The 16,533-nt window shown below is 35.9% G+C and overlaps 1 long non-coding RNA gene across 1 annotated transcript; it reads right to left on the bottom strand.

Annotated features, from left to right (window-relative positions):
- Positions 1-12,435: 12,435 nt before the first annotated feature.
- On the bottom strand, positions 12,436-14,514 carry LOC139859352 (uncharacterized). Its single transcript, XR_011763137.1, has 3 exons — positions 14,336-14,514; positions 13,099-13,165; positions 12,436-12,635 (listed from the first exon to the last, which is right to left on the bottom strand). It is a non-coding gene; the product is annotated as an uncharacterized lncRNA (long non-coding RNA).
- Positions 14,515-16,533: the final 2,019 nt, after the last annotated feature.

Genomic DNA, 16,533 nt, shown 5'->3' with positions numbered 1-16,533 from the left:
TAACGTTAATTCGCGTTACTTGACGTTACTTGACGTTACTTGACGTAACTTAACGATACTTGACGTTAGTTAACGCTACTTGACGTTAGTTAACGTTACATGATGTTACTTTACGTTACTTGATGTAACTTCACGTTACTTAACGTTACTTGACGTAACTTAACGTTACTTGACGTTAGTTAACGTTAGTTGATGTTAGTGAACGTTACTTGACGTTAGTTAACGTTACTTGACGTTACTTAACATTACTTTACGTGACGTAATGTTACTTGACGTTACTTGACGTTACTTAACCTTACTTGACATAACTTAACGTTACTTGATGTTACTTTACGTTACTTGACGTTACTTCCCGTTACTTAACGTAACTTAACATTTCTTAGCGTTACTTAACGTTACTTCACGTTACTTAACGTTACTTAACGTTACTTAACGTTACTTAACGTTACTTCACGTAACTTAATGTTACTTGACGTTAATTGACGTTAGTTAACGTTACTTGATGGTTACTTGACGTTAGTTGATGTTAGTTAACGTTACTTGACGTTAGTTAACATTATTTGACGGAACTTAACGTTACTTGATGTAACTTCACGTTACTTAACGTTACTTGACGTTACTTAATGTTAGTTAACGTTAGGTGACGTTACTTGACGTTAGTTGACGTTACTTGACGTTAGTTGACGTTACTTAACGTTACTTGACGTCTTAAAATTACTTAACGTTACTTGACATAACTTAACTTTACTTGATGTTACTTAACGTAACATAACGTTACTTGACGCTACTTAACGTTACTTAGCGTTAGTTTACGTTAGTTGACGTTAGTTAACGTTACTTGACGTTAGTTAACGTTACTTGATGTAACTTCATGTTACTTGATGTTACTTAATGTTACTTGACGTTACTTGACGTACCTTCACGTAACTTAACGTTACTTGACGCTACTTAACGTTACTTCACGTTACTTGACGTTACTTATTGCTACTTAACGTTACTTAACGTTACTTGACGTTAGTTGACGTTAGTTGACGTTAGTTAACGTTAGTTAACGTTACTTGACGTTAGTTAACGTTACATGACGTTACTTAACGTTACTTGATGTTACTTAACGTTACTTGATGTTACTTGACGTTACTTGACGTTAGTTAACGTTACTTGACGTTAGTTAACGTTAGTTGACGTTAGTGAACGTTACTTGACGTTAGTTAACGTTACTTGACGTTACTTAACGTTACTTATCGTTACTTGACGTTACTTAACGTTACTTGACGTGACGTAATGTTACTTGACGTTAGTTGACGTTACTTGACATAACTTAACGTTACTTGATGTTACTTAACGTTACTTGACGTTACTTGACGTTACTTCACGTTACTTGACGTAACTTAACGTTACTTCACGTTACTTAACGTTACTTGACGTAACTTAACGTTACTTGACATTACTTAACGTTACTTCACGTAACTTAACGTTACATGTCGTTACTTAAACGTTAGTTAACGTTACTTGACGTTAGTTAACGTTACTTAACGTTACTTGACGTTACTTGACGTTAGTTAACGTTACTTGACCTTACTTGACGTTAGTTGACGTTAGTTAATGTACTTGACGTTAGTTCACGTTACTTGATGTGACCTAATGTTACTTGATGTTACTTGACGTTACTTAACGTTACTTGACATAACTTAACGTTACTTGATGTTACTTAACGTAACTTAACGTTACTTGACGTTACTTGACGTTACTTCACGTTACTTGACGTAACTTAACGTTACTTCACGTTACTTCACGTTACTTAACGTTACTTGACATTACTTGACGTAACTTAACGTTACTTGATGTTACTTAACGTAACTTAACGCTACTTGACATTACTTAACGTTACTTCACGTTACTTGACGTTACTTAACGTTACTTGACGTAACTTAACGTTACTTGACGTTAGTTGACGTTAGTTAACGTTACTTGACGTTAGTTAACGTTACATGGCGTTACTTAACGTTACTTGATGTAACTTCACGTTACTTAACGTTACTTGATGTTACTTAACGTTACTTGAGGTTACTTGACGTTACTTGACGTTAGATGACGTTACTTGACGTTACTTGACGTTAGTTGACGTTAGTTAATGTTACTTGACGTTAGTTCACGTTACTTGACGTTACTTGGCGTTATTTAACGTTACTTGACGTTACTTAACGTTACTTGATGTGACCTAATGTTACTTGACGTTACTTGATGTTACTTAACGTTACTTGACATAACTTAACGTTACTAGATGTTACTTAACGTAACTTAACGTTACTTGACGTCACTTGACGTTACTTAGCGTTACTTGACGTTAGTTAACGTTAGTTAACGTTACTTGACGTTAGTTAACGTTACTTAACGTTACTTGATGTAACTTCACGTTACTTGATGTTACTTAACATTACTTGACGTTACTTGATGTTACTTGATGTTACTTGATGTTACTTAACGTTACTTAACTTTACTTGACGTAACTTAACGTTACTTAACGTTACTTGACGTAACTTAACGTTACTTGACGTTACTTAACGTTACTTGACGTTAGTTAATGTTACTTAACGTTACTTCACGTAATTTAACGTTACTTCACGTTACTTAACGTTACTTCATGTTACTTGACGTTACTTAACGTTAGTTGTCGTAACTTAACGTTACTTGACGTTAGTTGACGTTAGTTAACGTTACTTGACGTTATTTAACGTTACTTGATGTTACTTAACGTTACTTGATGTAACTTCACGTTACTTAACGTTACTTGACGTAACTTAACGTTACTTGACGTTAGTTAACGTTAGTTGACGTTAGTGAACGTTACTTGACGTTAGTTAACGTTACTTGATGTTACTTAACGTTACTTAACGTTACTTTACGTGACGTAATGCTACTTGACGTTACTTGACGTTATTTAACCTTACTTGACATAACTTAACTTTACTTTATGTTACTTAACGTTACTTGACGTTACTGGACGTTACTTCACGTTACTTGACGTAACTTAACGTTTCTTAACGTTACTTAACGTTACTTCACGTTACTTAACGTTACTTAACGTTACTTGACGTAACTTAACGTTACTTAACGTTACTTCACGTAACTTAACGTTACTTGACGTTAGGTGACGTTACTTGACGTTAGTTAACGTTACTTGACGGTTACTTGACGTTAGTTGATGTTAGTTAACGTTACTTGACGTTAGTTAACGTTATTTGACGTTACTTAACGTTACTTGATGTAACTTCACGTTAGTTAACGTTACTTGACGTTACTTGACGTTAGTTAACGTTACTTGACGTTACTTGACGTTAGTTGACGTTAGTTGACGTTAGTTAACGTTACTTGACGTTACTTAACGTTACTTGACGTCTTAACGTTACTTAACGTTACTTGACATAACTTAACGTTATTTGATGTTACTTAACGTAACTTAACGTTACTTGACGTTACTTGCGTTACTTAGCGTTAGTTGATGTTAGTTGACGTTAGTGAACGTTACTTGATGTTAGTTAACGTTACTTGATGTAACTTCATGTTACTTGATGTTACTTAATGTTACTTGACGTTACTTGACGTTAGTTGACGTTAGTTAACGTTACTTGACGTTACTTGACGTTACTTAACGTTACTTGACGTCTTAACGTTACTTAACGTTACTTGACATAACTTAACGTTATTTGATGTTACTTAACATAACTTAACGTTACTTGACGTTACTTAACGTTACTTAGCGTTAGTTGATGTTAGTTGACGTTAGTGAACGTTAGTGAACGTTACTTGACGTTAGTAAACGTTACTTGATGTAACTTCATGTTACTTGATGTTACTTAATGTTACTTGACGTTACTTAACGTACCTTCAAGTAACTTAACGTTACTTGACGCTACTTCACGTTACTTATTGTTACTTGACGTTACTTAACGTTACTTGACGTTAGTTGACGTTAGTTAACGTTACTTGCCGTTAGTTAACGTTACATGCCGTTACATAACGTTACTTGATGTAACTTCGCGTTACTTAACGTTACTTGACGTTACTTGACGTTACTTTACGTTACCTGACGTTGCTTGACGTTACTTGACGTTACTTGACGTTAGTTAACGTTACTTGACGTTAGTTAACGTTAATTGACGTTAGTGGACGTTACTTGACGTTACTTGACGTTACTTAACGTTACTTATCGTAACTTGACGTTACTTAACGTTACGTGACGTGACGTAATGTTACTTGACGTTACTTGACGTTACTTGACGTTACTTAACGTTACTTGACATAACTTAACGTTACTTGATGTTACTTGACGTTACTTGATGTTACTTAACGTAACTTAACGTTACTTGACGTTACTTAACGTTACTTAGCATTAGTTGACATTAGTGAACGTTACTTGACGTTAGTTAACTTTACTTGATGTAACTTCATGTTACTTGATGTTACTTAATGTTACTTGATGTTACTTGACGTACCTTCAAGTAACTTAACGTTACTTGACGCTACTTAACGTTACTTCACGTTACTTGACGTTACTTATTGTTACTTGACGTTACTTAACGTTACTTGACGTTAGTTGACGTTAGTTAACGTTACTTGACGTTAGTTAACGTTACATGACGTTACTTAACGTTACTTGATGTAACTTCACGTTACTTAACGTTACTTGACGTTACTTAACGTTACTTGATCTTACTTGACGTTACTTGACGTTAGTTAACGTTACTTGACGTAAGTTAACGTTAGTTGACGTTAGTGAACATTACTTGACGTTACTTAAAGTTACTTGACGTTACTTAACGTTACTTGACGTGACGTAATGTTACTTGACGTTACTTGACGTCATTTGACGTTACTTAACGTTACTTGACATAACTTAACATTACTTGATGTTACTTAACGTTACTTGACGTTACTTGACGTTACTTCACGTTACTTGACGTAACTTAACGTTACTTCACGTTACTTGACGTTACTTAATGTTACTTGACGTAACTTAACGTTACTTGACGTTACTTAACGTTACTTAACGTTACTTCACGTAACTTAACGTTACTTGTCGTTACTTAAACGTTAGTTAACGTTACTTGACGTTAGTTAACGTTACTTAACGTTACTTGACGTTACTTGACATTATTTGACGTTAGTTAACGTTACTTGACCTTACTTGACGTTAGTTGACTTTAGTTAATGTACTTGACGTTAGTTCACGTTACTTGATGTGACCTAATGTTACTTGATGTTACTTGACGTTACTTGACATAACTTAACGTTACTTGATGTTACTTAACGTAACTTAACGTTACTTGACGTTACTTGACGTTACTTCACGTTACTTGACGTAACTTAACGTTACTTAACGTAACTTCACGTTACTTAACGTTACTTAACGTTACTTGACGTAACTTAACGTTACTTGACGTTAATTAACGTTACTTGACGTTAGTTGACGTTACTTAACGTTATTTGACGTTAGTTAACGTTACTTGACGTTACTTAACGTTAATTAACGTTACTTGACGTTACTTAACGTTACTTGACGTGACCTAATGTTACTTGACGTTACTTAACGTTACTTGATGTTACTTCACGTTACTTCACGTTACTTCACGTTACTTGACGTTAGTTGACATTAGTTAACGTTACTTGACGTTAGTTAACGTTACTTCACATTACTTCACGTTACTTGACGTTACTTAACGTTACTTAACGTTACGTGACGTTAGTTAACGTTACTTGACGTAAGTTAATGTTACTTAACGTTACTTAACGTAATTTAACGTTACTTGACGTTACTTAACGTTAATTCGCGTTACTTGACGTTACTTGACGTTACTTGACGTAACTTAACGATACTTGACGTTAGTTAACGCTACTTGACGTTAGTTAACGTTACATGATGTTACTTTACGTTACTTGATGTAACTTCACGTTACTTAACGTTACTTGACGTAACTTAACGTTACTTGACGTTAGTTAACGTTAGTTGATGTTAGTGAACGTTACTTGACGTTAGTTAACGTTACTTGACGTTACTTAACGTTACTTTACGTGACGTAATGTTACTTGACGTTACTTGACGTTACTTAACCTTACTTGACATAACTTAACGTTACTTGATGTTACTTTACGTTACTTGACGTTACTTCCCGTTACTTAACGTAACTTAACATTTCTTAGCGTTACTTAACGTTACTTCACGTTACTTAACGTTACTTAACGTTACTTAACGTTACTTAACGTTACTTCACGTAACTTAATGTTACTTGACGTTAATTGACGTTAGTTAACGTTACTTGATGGTTACTTGACGTTAGTTGATGTTAGTTAACGTTACTTGACGTTAGTTAACATTATTTGACGGAACTTAACGTTACTTGATGTAACTTCACGTTACTTAACGTTACTTGACGTTACTTAATGTTAGTTAACGTTAGGTGACGTTACTTGACGTTAGTTGACGTTACTTGACGTTAGTTGACGTTACTTAACGTTACTTGACGTCTTAAAATTACTTAACGTTACTTGACATAACTTAACTTTACTTGATGTTACTTAACGTAACATAACGTTACTTGACGTTACTTAACGTTACTTAACGTTACTTAGCGTTAGTTTACGTTAGTTGACGTTAGTTAACGTTACTTGACGTTAGTTAACGTTACTTGATGTAACTTCATGTTACTTGATGTTACTTAATGTTACTTGACGTTACTTGACGTACCTTCACGTAACTTAACGTTACTTGACGCTACTTAACGTTACTTCACGTTACTTGACGTTACTTATTGCTACTTAACGTTACTTAACGTTACTTGACGTTAGTTGACGTTAGTTGACGTTAGTTAACGTTAGTTAACGTTACTTGACGTTAGTTAACGTTACATGACGTTACTTAACGTTACTTGATGTTACTTAACGTTACTTGATGTTACTTGACGTTACTTGACGTTAGTTAACGTTACTTGACGTTAGTTAACGTTAGTTGACGTTAGTGAACGTTACTTGACGTTAGTTAACGTTACTTGACGTTACTTAACGTTACTTATCGTTACTTGACGTTACTTAACGTTACTTGACGTGACGTAATGTTACTTGACGTTAGTTGACGTTACTTGACATAACTTAACGTTACTTGATGTTACTTAACGTTACTTGACGTTACTTGACGTTACTTCACGTTACTTGACGTAACTTAACGTTACTTCACGTTACTTAACGTTACTTGACGTAACTTAACGTTACTTGACATTACTTAACGTTACTTCACGTAACTTAACGTTACATGTCGTTACTTAAACGTTAGTTAACGTTACTTGACGTTAGTTAACGTTACTTAACGTTACTTGACGTTACTTGACGTTAGTTAACGTTACTTGACCTTACTTGACGTTAGTTGACGTTAGTTAATGTACTTGACGTTAGTTCACGTTACTTGATGTGACCTAATGTTACTTGATGTTACTTGACGTTACTTAACGTTACTTGACATAACTTAACGTTACTTGATGTTACTTAACGTAACTTAACGTTACTTGACGTTACTTGACGTTACTTCACGTTACTTGACGTAACTTAACGTTACTTCACGTTACTTCACGTTACTTAACGTTACTTGACATTACTTGACGTAACTTAACGTTACTTGATGTTACTTAACGTAACTTAACGCTACTTGACATTACTTAACGTTACTTCACGTTACTTCACGTTACTTGACGTTACTTAACGTTACTTGACGTAACTTAACGTTACTTGACGTTAGTTGACGTTAGTTAACGTTACTTGACGTTAGTTAACGTTACATGGCGTTACTTAACGTTACTTGATGTAACTTCACGTTACTTAACGTTACTTGATGTTACTTAACGTTACTTGAGGTTACTTGACGTTACTTGACGTTAGATGACGTTACTTGACGTTACTTGACGTTAGTTGACGTTAGTTAATGTTACTTGACGTTAGTTCACGTTACTTGACGTTACTTGGCGTTATTTAACGTTACTTGACGTTACTTAACGTTACTTGATGTGACCTAATGTTACTTGACGTTACTTGATGTTACTTAACGTTACTTGACATAACTTAACGTTACTAGATGTTACTTAACGTAACTTAACGTTACTTGACGTCACTTGACGTTACTTAGCGTTACTTGACGTTAGTTAACGTTAGTTAACGTTACTTGACGTTAGTTAACGTTACTTAACGTTACTTGATGTAACTTCACGTTACTTGATGTTACTTAACATTACTTGACGTTACTTGATGTTACTTGATGTTACTTGATGTTACTTAACGTTACTTAACTTTACTTGACGTAACTTAACGTTACTTAACGTTACTTGACGTAACTTAACGTTACTTGACGTTACTTAACGTTACTTGACGTTAGTTAATGTTACTTAACGTTACTTCACGTAATTTAACGTTACTTCACGTTACTTAACGTTACTTCATGTTACTTGACGTTACTTAACGTTAGTTGTCGTAACTTAACGTTACTTGACGTTAGTTGACGTTAGTTAACGTTACTTGACGTTATTTAACGTTACTTGATGTTACTTAACGTTACTTGATGTAACTTCACGTTACTTAACGTTACTTGACGTAACTTAACGTTACTTGACGTTAGTTAACGTTAGTTGACGTTAGTGAACGTTACTTGACGTTAGTTAACGTTACTTGATGTTACTTAACGTTACTTAACGTTACTTTACGTGACGTAATGCTACTTGACGTTACTTGACGTTATTTAACCTTACTTGACATAACTTAACTTTACTTTATGTTACTTAACGTTACTTGACGTTACTGGACGTTACTTCACGTTACTTGACGTAACTTAACGTTTCTTAACGTTACTTAACGTTACTTCACGTTACTTAACGTTACTTAACGTTACTTGACGTAACTTAACGTTACTTAACGTTACTTCACGTAACTTAACGTTACTTGACGTTAGGTGACGTTACTTGACGTTAGTTAACGTTACTTGACGGTTACTTGACGTTAGTTGATGTTAGTTAACGTTACTTGACGTTAGTTAACGTTATTTGACGTTACTTAACGTTACTTGATGTAACTTCACGTTAGTTAACGTTACTTGACGTTACTTGACGTTAGTTAACGTTACTTGACGTTACTTGACGTTAGTTGACGTTAGTGGACGTTAGTTGACGTTAGTTAACGTTACTTGACGTTACTTAACGTTACTTGACGTCTTAACGTTACTTAACGTTACTTGACATAACTTAACGTTATTTGATGTTACTTAACGTAACTTAACGTTACTTGACGTTACTTGCGTTACTTAGCGTTAGTTGATGTTAGTTGACGTTAGTGAACGTTACTTTATGTTAGTTAACGTTACTTGATGTAACTTCATGTTACTTGATGTTACTTAATGTTACTTGACGTTACTTGACGTTAGTTGACGTTAGTTAACGTTACTTGACGTTACTTGACGTTACTTAACGTTACTTGACGTCTTAACGTTACTTAACGTTACTTGACATAACTTAACGTTATTTGATGTTACTTAACATAACTTAACGTTACTTGACGTTACTTAACGTTACTTAGCGTTAGTTGATGTTAGTTGACGTTAGTGAACGTTAGTGAACGTTACTTGACGTTAGTAAACGTTACTTGATGTAACTTCATGTTACTTGATGTTACTTAATGTTACTTGACGTTACTTAACGTACCTTCAAGTAACTTAACGTTACTTGACGCTACTTCACGTTACTTATTGTTACTTGACGTTACTTAACGTTACTTGACGTTAGTTGACGTTAGTTAACGTTACTTGCCGTTAGTTAACGTTACATGCCGTTACATAACGTTACTTGATGTAACTTCGCGTTACTTAACGTTACTTGACGTTACTTAACGTTACTTTACGTTACCTGACGTTGCTTGACGTTACTTGACGTTACTTGACGTTAGTTAACGTTAATTGACGTTAGTGGACGTTACTTGACGTTACTTGACGTTACTTAACGTTACTTATCGTAACTTGACGTTACTTAACGTTACGTGACGTGACGTAATGTTACTTGACGTTACTTGACGTTACTTGACGTTACTTAACGTTACTTGACATAACTTAACGTTACTTGATGTTACTTGACGTTACTTGATGTTACTTGACGTTACTTGACGTAACTTAACGTTACTTAACGTTACTTCACGTTACTTAACGTTACTTAACGTTACTTAACGTTACTTGACATAACTTAACGTTACTTGATTTACTTAACGTTACTTGACGTTACTTGACGTTACTTGACGTTACTTAACGTTATTTAACGTTACTTCACGTTACATAATGCTACTTAACGTTACTTAACGTTACTTCACGTAACTTAACGTTACTTGACGTTACTTAACGTTACTTCACGTAACTTAACGTTACTTGTCGTTACTTTACGTTACTTGACGTAACTTAACGTTACTTCACGTTACTTAACGTTACTTCACGTTAGTTAACGTTACTTGACGTTACTTAACGTTACTTGACGTTACTTGACGTTTGTTAACGTTACTTGACGTTAGTTGATGTTAGTTAACGTACTTGACGTTAATTCACGTTACTTGACGTTACTTAACGTTACTTTACGTTACTTGACGTTACTTAACGTTACTTGACGTTACTTAACGTTACTTGATGTGACCTAATGTTACTTGACGTTACTTGACGTTACTTGACGTTACTTAACGTTACATGACATAACTTAACGTTACTTGATGTTACTTAACGTAACTTAACGTTACTTGACGTTACTTGACGTTACTTCACGTTACCTGACGTAACTTAATGTTACTTAACGTTACTTCACGTTACTTAACGTTACTTGAAGTAACTTAACGTTACTTGACGTTACTTAACGTAACTTAACGTTACTTGACATTACTTAACGTTATTTCACGTTACTTCACGTTACTTGACGTTACTTAACGTTACTTGACGTAACTTAACGTTACTTGACGTTAGTTGACGTTAGTTAACGTTACTTGACGTTAGTTAACGTTACATGGCGTTACTTAACGTTACTTGATGTAACTTCACGTTACTTTACATTACTTGACGTTAGTTAACGTTAGTTAACGTTACCTGACGTTAGTTCACGTTACTTGACGTTACTTAACGTTACTTGATGTGACCTAATGTTACTTGACGTTATTTAACGTTACTTGACATAACTTAACGTTACTTAACGTTACTTAGCGTTACTTGACGTTAGTTGACATTAGTGAACGTTACTTGACGTTAGTTAACGTTACTTGATGTAACTTCACGTTACTTTATGTTACTAAACGTTACTTGAAGTTACTTGATGTTACTTGATGTTACTTAACGTTACTTGACGTTACTTGATGTAACTTAACGTTACTTAACGTTACTTGACGTAACTTAACGTTACTTGACGTAACTTAACGTTACTTGACGTTAATTAACGTTACTTGACGTTAGTTAATGTTACTTAACGTTACTTCACGTAATTTAACGTTACTTGACGTTACTTAACGTTACTTCAAGTTACTTAACGTTACTTAACGTTACAAGACGTAACTTAACGTTACTTGACTTTAGTTGACGTTAGTTAACGTTACTCGACGTTAGTTAACGTTACTTGATGTAACTTCACGTTACTTAACGTTACTTGACGTAACTTAACTTTACTTGACGTTAGTTAACGTTAGTGAACGTTACTTGACGTTAGTTAACGTTACTTGACGTTACTTAACATTACTTAACGTTACTTTACGTGACGTAATGTTACTTGACGTTACTTGACGTTACCTAACCTTACTTGACGTTACTTAACATTACTTAACGTTACTTTACGTGACGTAATGTTACTTAACGTTACTTAACGTTACTTAACGTTACTTCACGTAACTTAACGTTACTTGACGTTAGTTGACGTTACTTGACGTTAGTTAACGTTACTTGACGGTTACTTGACGTTAGTTGATGTTAATTAACGTTACTTGACGTTATTTGACGTTACTTAACGTTACTTGATGTAACTTCACGTTACTTGACGTTACTTGACGTTAGTTGACGTTAGTTAACGTTACTTGATGTTAGTTAATGTCACTTGACGTTAGTTAACGTTACTTGACGTTACTTAACGTTACTTGACGTTACTTAACGTTACTTATCGTTACTTAACGTTACTTGACGTGACGTAATGTTACTTGACGTTACTTGACGTTACTTAACGTTACTTGACATAACTTAACGTTACTTGATGTTACTTCACGTCACTTGACATTACTTGACGTTACTTGACATAACTAATGTAGCGACCCGACCAAACCATGTTTGACGGCGCCGTCTACTTAGGTCCCGTTACGTGGTCATAAGTCTTTAAGACAAAGTTTGACCAAAATATGTCGCCTTCATTTCATAATAAAGATTGTTCCCAAAGTTTACAAGAATTGTTCAACCAATAGTTAAGTTACAACGTTATAATACGAATGAAATCTAGGCGACATGGTTTAAAGTAAAGTCAAAAGACGCTCCATGAAATGCACATATACTCGACATCCAATGCAAGTATCAAATAATGAGCGGAAGCATGTATCATGTATCGTTCAAGGACCTGAGAAAAACATAGAAATCTGTCAACGAAAACGTTGGTGAAATCATAGGTTTAAGTAAGTAAGTACAAGTGAACCACAAGATTTGCATCAATGAAATAATAGTAATACATTCCAAAAGTTTGTTTCACGAGCACCCAATTATCAATGCTTAACATTTCCTTCCATTGAACCCCATCACTTAGTGCTAGAACATACACTGTTTCTCGAAAATATATTTCATTCGTAAACGGTAGCGAACCGTTTGAATGAGGGTTTGTCAAACCCATATGGATCCATACAACATAAGTTCTCGCTTACACCCGGCAAGTGTAACTAATGATAATCGAATTGAGGATTTTGTTCTAAACTCGTATGTAGAATGTTTGTTTTCCTGTACTTGTGTTCACTTAGTAAAAGAAATGTTTATGTTTTCTCATCCCAAATGTAAGTTCAAAAAGAGTAAAAGTGGGACTATGATCTCACCTTGAGTGTACGAGTAGTAAAGTACTTCGACAAGTAAATGTGTGCAAAGAACAATGCTAGTCTTGACCTAAACAATAGGTCGTATCAATAACGGTAAACACGATAGGTCAAAGATGTTCAATTAGTCCTATGGCTCGTTACGACTCAATAATGTAGCATGTGAGTCAAGTTGTCATGTTTCATGCAAGGTACAAGTATAAAAACATGTTAGAACGATTGCACAAGTATTTGGTTAAGTTTGATTAAAAGTCAACTTGGTCGGGTCAAAGTCAACAGAAAAGTCAACGGGGTCGGGTTGGATATCCGACAATTTTTCTAAGTTATATAATCATATATGAGCATGTTGGCCAAGTTTCATGTTAATCGGAGGTCCGTAGCATAGCAAACATTTTCATGTCAAATGACCAAGGCGAACAGTCAGTTTTAGCACAATGGGACGGCGTCCCAAAGAGCTAGACGGCGTCCCACAATGAAGGGTGGGACGGCGTCCTGCCATCCTAGACGGCGTCTAGGTTCAAATGGTGGGACGGCGTCCCAAGTATCTGGACGGCGTCCCAAATGCCTTACAGGCCCTGTTTGCTGAATTTCTCAATTGCACGAACCAAAACACAAACCAACACATTTTACAAACCGCGAACAATTAGAACATGTAGTTTATATCATCGGAAAGCTCTTTCGACAAGGAACGCAACTAAGCACTTTTCATCAAGCAAAAACATCATATACTATAACCGAAATCCCGTCAAGCGATCAATAGAGGTTTATTTTCAAGTTTCAAGTTTATCAATTTTAATTTAAGTTTCGGGAATCCAATTTATACATATGATATGCCGTTTTGAAGGTAATTAAGCATACAACACAACCTAACACTTACAACTAACATTCCATGTCATTCAAATCATTAAAAGTCCATTTTAAGTTCATGAAACCTTAATCTAAATTCACCAAATTTCATAATCAAGTTTAGGAGGTTTCATTAATCAAACTATACATCATAATGAAGCTAGTAACACTAGAAACACAATTAAAACATGATCTCTTAGCATCAAACAACATATGAACACTCAAATTTCAAGATCAACACACCAAAATTCAAGTTCATGCTAGTTACACTAAAACAACGAGATCGAGCATATAAATCACATAAACAAACTAGACTCGAGCCATAGACACTAATTAACAACCTTATAACTTAAAAATCTCAAGAACACAAGAATTAGTGATTTTAGAAAGTTACCCAAAATTGATGAAATCGGTATGGAAACGAAGAGGAGATCACGAGGAGTTCAAATATGCAATTTGTTTTGATCGAATCCTTCTTGAACGAATTTGGATGATGATTGAAGGTTTGAGGGTTTTGAGAGAAAAAGGGTGAAGTATTATTTGGGAGGTGATAAAATGAATGGAGAGGAAAGAGTTGACTAGTTGACCTAGTCATCTCTTTCTCCATTTGGCAACTTTAGTCCCTCAACTTAGGAAACGGGTACGGGAATTACCTAAACGAGATAATTCAAACGCGTATTAACGAGATGTGTTATAAACATATAACGGAACTTAAATAGTTAAACGGAAAAGTAAATGGAAAAAGGCGGGATGTTACATTACCTACACCTTAAAAGAAATTTCGTCCCGAAATTTAAGTAGGCGTAGTAGTCGTTGTTTCTTCCTCGAGATCTTGCGTTTCCGAATTCACGAATAGATGAGGATACTTCCTTTGCATTTGATCTTGTCTTTCCCAAGTAAACTCGGGTCCTCTTTTGGCATTCCAACGAACCTTGACAATCGGGATTCGGCTTTGTTTCAATGTCTTGACGGAGGTGTCCACAATTTCAACCGGTTCCTCCACAAAATGAAGTTTGTCATCAATAGTAAGTTCTTCGAGAGGGATGACGATATCGGGTTCGGCAAGACACTTTTTCAAGTTAGATACATGGAAGGTAGGATGAACGGAGTTCAATTGAGGCGGAAGATCTAAACGATAAGCAACGGTTCCAATACGCTCCAAGATTTCGAAAGGACCAATATACCGCGGATTTAGCTTCCCGCGTTTCCCAAAACGGATTACACCCTTCCAAGGTGCGACTTTTAACATTACTCGGTCACCGACTTGAAATTCAAGATCGTTGCGTCGTTTGTCGGTATAGCTCTTTTGACGACTTCGGGCCGTCCTAAGCCTATCTCGGATTTGAACGATTTTCTCGGTGGTTTCGTGAATGAGTTCGGGTCCGGTGATTTGCACGTCGCCTACCTCGGCCCAACAAAGAGGTGAACGACATTTGCGGCCATATAGCGCTTCAAAAGGTGCGGCTTTAATACTCGCGTGATAACTATTGTTGTAAGAGAACTCGGCGAGAGGTAAGTGCTTGTCCCAAGCTTTTCCGAAATCAACCACGCAAGCTCGTAACATGTCCTCTAAGGTTTGAATTGTACGTTCGCTTTGTCCATCGGTTTGAGGATGATATGCGGTGCTCATGTCTAAACGTGTTCCCAACGCTTCTTGCAATGTACGCCAAAATCTAGAAACGAAACGACCATCTCGGTCGGAGATAATCGATAAAGGTACACCGTGTCGGGCTACGATCTCCTTAATGTAAAGTTGTGCAAGTTTCTCCATTTTGTCCGTTTCTTTCATGGCAAGGAAGTGTGCGGATTTGGTGAGACGGTCAACAATAACCCAAATGGTATCATAACCGCCCGTCGTTTTTGGTAGCTTGGTGATAAAATCCATCGTTATCCCTTCCCACTTCCATTGCGGGATCTCGGGTTGTTGAAGTAATCCGGACGGTCTTTGGTGTTCGGCCTTGACTTTGGAACATGTCAAACACTTGGAAACATAAGTAGCTACGTCCCTTTTGATGTTCGGCCACCAATATAGTTGTTTAAGGTCGTGGTACATCTTATTGGCACCGGGGTGAATCGAGTATCGTGACTTATGGGCTTCATCTAAAATAAGGCTTCGTAGATCCCCATAACTAGGCACCCAAATTTTTCCGGCGAAATATCGGAGTCCGGTTTCTTTAACTTCGAATCGAGAGGTGAGGACGTTCAAGTGTTCGAGAGAGATGTTTTCATCCTTGAGAGCCTCATCTTGGGCTACCCGAATTTGGCTATTAAGGTTGGTGTGAATGGTGATGTTTAAAGCTCGGACACGGAGAGGCACCGCTCTTTCTTTTCGACTTAAGGCATCGGCTACTACATTTGCCTTCCCGGGATGGTAACGAAGCTCGCAATCGTAATCGTTTAAGGTTTCAATCCACCTTCGTTGTCTCATGTTTAGTTGCTTTTGATCGAAAATGTGTTGGAGACTTTTGTGGTCGGTAAAGATAGTACTCTTGGTTCCATAAAGATAGTGTCTCCACATTTTAAGTGCAAAGACAACGGCTCCGAGTTCGAGATCATGCGTCGTGTAGTTTCGTTCATGAATTTTGAGTTGTC

Source organism: Rutidosis leptorrhynchoides, chromosome 1 (genome assembly GCF_046630445.1).
Source record: "Rutidosis leptorrhynchoides isolate AG116_Rl617_1_P2 chromosome 1, CSIRO_AGI_Rlap_v1, whole genome shotgun sequence".
Lineage (NCBI taxonomy): Eukaryota > Viridiplantae > Streptophyta > Magnoliopsida > Asterales > Asteraceae > Rutidosis > Rutidosis leptorrhynchoides.
This window is presented reverse-complemented; position numbering and strand designations above follow the sequence as displayed.